This window comes from Chlorocebus sabaeus, chromosome 20 (assembly GCF_047675955.1).
Source record: "Chlorocebus sabaeus isolate Y175 chromosome 20, mChlSab1.0.hap1, whole genome shotgun sequence".
NCBI classification, from domain to species: Eukaryota; Metazoa; Chordata; class Mammalia; order Primates; family Cercopithecidae; genus Chlorocebus; species Chlorocebus sabaeus.
In genome coordinates, this window is record NC_132923.1 from 105,269,748 (window position 1) to 105,275,848 (window position 6,101).

Below are 6,101 nucleotides of genomic sequence, written 5' to 3' on the forward strand. Positions count from 1 at the left end.
ATGTGTGTCATCAGGGGAGTGGAAAGTCTTCAAGGAGGTAGGAAACATATCCCACCCCGTAATAATGGGGACACAACAAAATGTTAAAGAGACACAGAGCCCCCAACAGCCAAAACAGGAACAGTTTGAGCAACAAACCAAATAAAGTAGCAATGGATTACAACCCAAAATATAAAATCAATACCCATGAGTCCAGCATGATATAAATAAGTGATTGAACAGATGATATAAATAAATGAATGAGAAGAGACAGATCTCCCATGCAGATTCCAAATAATTTATGTAGATAGTCCACCCTCAAGGAGGTGGCACATGAGCCCCCACTGCTTAAGCGTGGGCTGTGCATAATGACTTCCTTCCTAAGGGTAAGTATGGAAGGGAGCGTGGACGGGAGAAGAGTCACCTTCTCAGTGGAGAAACTTGACAAACCCTACCCGGACCAGGTGACCCAGGTCGCCATCTGTAGTATAAGGCTTGTTGATCCAAGTGTGTCCCTCAGCAGCCTGGGTCAGGCTGCCAGCAGCACCTGGCAGCCTCAGAAAAGGGCCACTTTTCATGAGCACAAACACATGCACCCGCAGCAGCCAGCGCGCCGGTTTCCTCCTGGCTGTGTCTGTTCACGTGCCCTCGGGACAAGGATCAGGAGCCTTGGAGCATCTGACTGTGTCTATAGCAGCTAGCAGCTCAGAGGCATAGGAAATCCAGCCACCTTGGCTGCAGCCCAGGACTTAGAGGTGCAACCAGTTTGAGTGGTGTCTGCATAGAGCACTGTCGGAGGCACAAACAATGCCCATCACACTCACCAGTGACCCGCAGCTACAGTTAGCAGTGTCCAGGGGCAGCAGGCATGACCTTCGGTGCAGAAGAGCAAGGGTCTTGGGAGGAGGCCCCAAGGGGCAGGGGCACCTGGCAGCTTCAGAGGGTCCTGGTGCTGGTGGCCCTAGGGGGCAGTGGTGTCCATCTCAGGACACAGAGTTGCAAGCTCTGTTAACACTGAGCCTCTTGCTTGGGGCCCTGAGGATCTGCTCCGGTTTTCCAGTTCATAAGATAGACAACCATGAACATGTCCTTTAGCAAATCAGAGAACCTGGGAGGCGGGGTGACAAAGTGAGCTACGGCATGTTGGGCTGGGTCAGTGGAGCTGTGGACAGCAGTGGTGACTGCTGGCTGAGTGACCCCACTGCCTTCTGCTGAAGGGCCTGAAAGGGCCTGGCATGCACAGTGCAAAGCAGTGGTGCCTGCTGCTTGCTGGCCGAGACTAGGCAGGCACGGGATGGGCAGGTTAGGGAGTGCCCCAGCTTAACGTGATTTGCAGAGACTGCTCTCTCTCCAGAGTTCACCTCCTGGCTGCTCAGTGTGGTCCAGATCCGCCCCCCTTTCCTCCTTCCCACAGCTCATGAAGCCAGGTTGAGGGATGTGCACAAAGGCATCCATGGAAAATGAAATTTTGCCCTCCCCACCCTTCCCCAGCAGCTTGAGAAGCCAGTTCCCAAATATCAGTGCATCTCAGGAAGGCGAGACTGAGAGTTCCCCTCAGCTGGATCCATGATGGTGGATCCTTTTGGGAGCCAGAGGGAGCCAGTGAAGCCCCCAGCCTCCTGCGCAACGGTGGAAGGGAGTCCCGCCAGATGAGAGCTGCCTGGAGCTGCCCGAAGGCGCCCCAGGCCCAGGAACCTCCTGGAAAAAGCAGAGTGAGGCTGAGTCCATACCCTAGATGGCTGCTGAGTTGGGGAGGCAAGGCTGACACCCAGATTTCTGGCTGGGAGAACACAGTGGAAGGACCCTAGGACCTGAGATGGAGCAACCGCAAGTGCTGCTGGAAGAAGACCCCATATCAAAAAATAAAATAAAAGGCCAGCGTGGTGGCTCACACCTGTAATCCCAGCACTTTGGGAGGCCAAGGAGAGTGGATCACCTGAGGTCAGGAGTTTCAGACCAGCCTGGCCAACATAGTGAAACCCTGTCTCTACTAAAAATACAAAAATTAGCCCCACGTGGTGGTGGGCACCTGCAATCCCAGCTACTTGGGAAGCTGAGGCAGGAGAATCGCTTGAACCCGGGAGACAGAGGTTGCAGTAACCCGAGATCACACCACTGCGCTCCAGCCTGGGCGACAGAGCGAGACTACATCTACAAAAAAAAAAAAAAAAAAAAAAAGCAGCAGCAGCAGCAGCAGCAGCAGCCTGACAGTACCAGGTGTCAGAGAGGATGTGGGTTCATTGGGTTGCTCAGAGGCTGCAGATGGGAGTGTAAATTGGCACAAGTGCTCGGGAAGACAGTTTGGCATGAGTCTGTAAAGTGGGACATTCTCTTATCCTCTCTGGCAGCTGTCTCTGGTGCCAGCATCACCTCTCCTCCACTCACCTCTAATTTGTCTCTGAAAACAAAACTCCACTGCCAAATTACTACTTTAAGAATTTTAAAGGCTGGACACAGTGGCTCACACCTATAATCCCAACACTTTGGGAGGCTGAGGCGGGCAGATCATTTGAGGTCAGGAGGAGTTCGAGACCAGCCTGGCCAACATGGCAAAACCCCATCTCTACTAAAAATACAAACATTAGCTGGGCATGTTGCCGGGCACCTGTAGTCCCAGCTTGTCGGGAGGCTGATGCAAGAGAATCGCTTGAACCCAGGAGGTGGAGGTTGCAGTGAGCTGAGATTGCACCATTGCACTCCAGCCTGGCCCAAGAGTTAGAGGCTGCAGTGAGCTGTAATCGTGTCACTGCACTTAAGCTGGGTGACACAGCATGACCTTGTCTCTGAAACAAAAACAAAAACCCACAAAACTGTATCAGCTAAATACTGACTACAAGGAAGCAGTGTACCAATATTAATATCAGAAAACTGAATTAAAGCAGAACAACATTAATAGGAAGAAAAGGCACATTTGGCACTGATGAAAGTTATAATCTCCCAAAAAGATGTAAAAATTTATGAATTTGCATGCTCCTAAAAAAGTGTTTTTAAATACATATAAAGCAGGAACTTACAGAGGTAAAGGAAAAAATTGACAAGTCCATAATAATTATTTGAGATTAAAAAAATTTTTTTTCTTTTTTGAGCTGGAGTCTCTCTCTGTTGTCCAGGCTGGAGTGCAGTGGTACAACCTCGGTTCACTGCAGCCTCTGCCTCCCGAGTTTAAGCGATTCTCCTGCCTCAGCCTCCCGAGTAGCTGGGATTACAGGCAACTTCCCCCAAGCCCAGCTAATTTTTGTATTTTTAGTAGAGATGGGGTTTCGCCATGTTAGCCAGGATGGTCTCGAACTCCTGACCTCAAGTGATCTGCCCGCCTTGGCCTACCAAAGTGCTGGGATTATAGGCATGAGCCACTGCGCCCAGCTGATTTTTAAAAAATTTTATTTAAAAGGTTTTTTTAGAGACGGCCTCATTGTTACCCAGGTTGGAGTGCAGTGGTGCTATCATAGCTCATGGAAGCCTTGAACTCCGGGGCTCAAGCGATCCTCCACATCCTAGTATGCCTGCGTGTAGAGGACAGAAAGCCAAAAGCTTTTTCCCAGATTCCCTTACAATGAGTGTGTCAGATGTGAATTATTTTCCACCACTTAGTGCTATTGTGCAAAATCTGAAAAGCAGATGAGAGGCCAAGACCACTGTCCTTTTCCGTGGGCTGTTACTGCTTCCAAGCACAACTGTGGCGCTATCGAGTTTGCCCGCATCGATGTCTGGCCCCCAGTGTTGTGCATGTGGGCAGTAGAAGCAGCAGTGGCGGTGCCTGTTATTAGATCTTTGTATTGTTACCCTAGCAGTGTATTTATAAATACAGTTCTAACGTGTGTTCTAGGCCCAGCCTCGGGTCCACTCCTACAGCCTCCCAATGACTTTTTTTTTTTTTTAAAAAAAGATAGGGTCTGGCTCTGTTGCCCAGGCTGGAGTACAGTGGTGCGATCTCGGCTCTCTACAACCTCTGCCTCCTGGGCTCAAGCCATTTTCCTACATCAGCCTCGTAAGTAGCTAGGACTACAGGGACGCACCACCACATCTGGCTAATTTTTGTACTTTTTGTAGAGACAGGGTTTTGCCATGTTGCCGGGGCTGGTCTTGAACTCCTCTAAGTTCAAGCAGTCCATCTGCCTCGGCCTCCCAAAGTGCTGGGATTACAGACGTGAGCCACTGTGCCTGACCTCCCAGTGACTTTTGAAGTACCCAGTGTATTAAACCTCATTCTGCTTAAAATACCTATGGTAGTTTTGTTTTCTGCATTGAACACTGATTTCTATAGATTCAAGTTACAATAGATTAGATTACTATGGATTTGAAAAACATGAGTAAAAAGCTTGAGGTAAGAAAAGCTTAAACGGTTGGCTGGGCGTGGTGGCTCACACCTGTAATCCCAGCACTTTGGGAGGCTGAGACTAGTGGATCATGAGGTCAGGGGTTCAAGACCATCCTGGCCAAAATGGTGAAACCCCCATCTCTACTAAAAATACAAAAATTAGCTGGGCGCAGTGGCGGGTGCCTGTAATCCCAGCTACTTGGGAGGCTGAGGCAGGAGAATTGCTTGAACCAGGAGGCAGAGGTTGCAGTGAGCTGAGATCGCACCACTGTACTCCAGCCTGGGTAACAGAGCAAGACTCTATCTAAAAAAAAAAAAAAAAAAAAAAAAAAATCAACATTATATAGACAATTTTAACTGATCATAATGCAGTAAAAGTATATTTTAATTTTCTTTTCAATAGAGAGAGGGTCTCGCTATGTTGCCTAGGCTGGTCTCAAACTCCTGAGCTCAAGGGATCCTCCCACCTCAGCCACCAGAGTAGCTGGGATTACACACGTTCACCATCATGCCTGGCTGAAACATTTATTTATGTATGATTTATTTATTTTTATTTAGAGATGGGGTTCTCACTATGTTGCAGGCTGGTCTTGGACTCCTGGCCTCAAGTGATCCTCCTATCTTGGCTTCCCAAAGTGCTGGGATTACAAGCATGAGCCACCATGTCTGGCCTGAAACTACATTTATTTTTAATAATAACAGGTAGCCGCCAAGTGTGGTGGCTTATGCTTCCCATCCCAGTGCTTTGGGAGGCTGAGGCAGGAGGATTGCTTGGGCCCTGGAATTTAAGACCAGCCCGGGCAGCATACAGAGACTTCATCTTCACAAAATAGAAATGTTAGGCACTAATACTCTGTTTCCCTAGACACCCTGTCTCTAGGCTGGGACTACATGCATGCACCACCATGCCTGACTAATTTTGGTATTTTTTATAGAGACAAGGTCTCTATGTTGTCTAGCTTGTCTCAAACTCCTGGATGCAAGTGATCCTTCCACCTTGGTCTCCCAAAGTGTTGGGAGTGGGTTACTTTGGGCCACAAGTTTGAGACCAGCCTGGAAAACATAGTGAGACTCTATCTCTCCAAAATAATTTAAAATAATTTAGAAAATTAGCTTGAGGCCAATTAGTAGGCATTTAAGGATGCAGTGAGCTATGATCACACCATTGCACTCCAGCCTGGACAACAGAGCAAGACCCTGTCTCTTAAAAAAAATGAAAGAACAAGAGTAAACCAAAGGAAGTAGAAGAAAGTAAATAAGAAAGGTAAAACCAGAAGATAGTGAAATAGAAAATATAATAACAACATCATAAAAAAACAGAGATAAAAAGGCAAAAATCTGATTTAACAAAAAACCCTAGGATGACTGAGAGAGAGAAAGAGAGAGAGCAAGCACAAATAAATAGTATTAGGAATTAAAAGGGGGCTGTAACCGATACAATAGAGATTTTTGAATCATGAGAATACTACGAATATCTTTATGACATTAATTTTTACTTTATTTTATTTATTTATTTTTTTGCAACAAGGTCTCACTCTGTCACTTAGGCGGGAGTGCGGTGGCACAATCTCAGCTCACTGCAGCCTCAATCTCCCGGGCTCAAGCCATCCTCCCACCTTAGCCTCCCGATAACTGGGACTACAGGGTGTATAGGACATGCCACCACTTCTGGATAATTTTGCAGTTTTTGTAGAGACAGGGCTTCACCATGTTGCCCAGACTGGCTCCAATTCCTGAGCTTAAGTGATCTGTTGCCCGGGCCTCCCAAAGTGTTGGGATTACAGGAGTCAGTCACCGTGCCCGG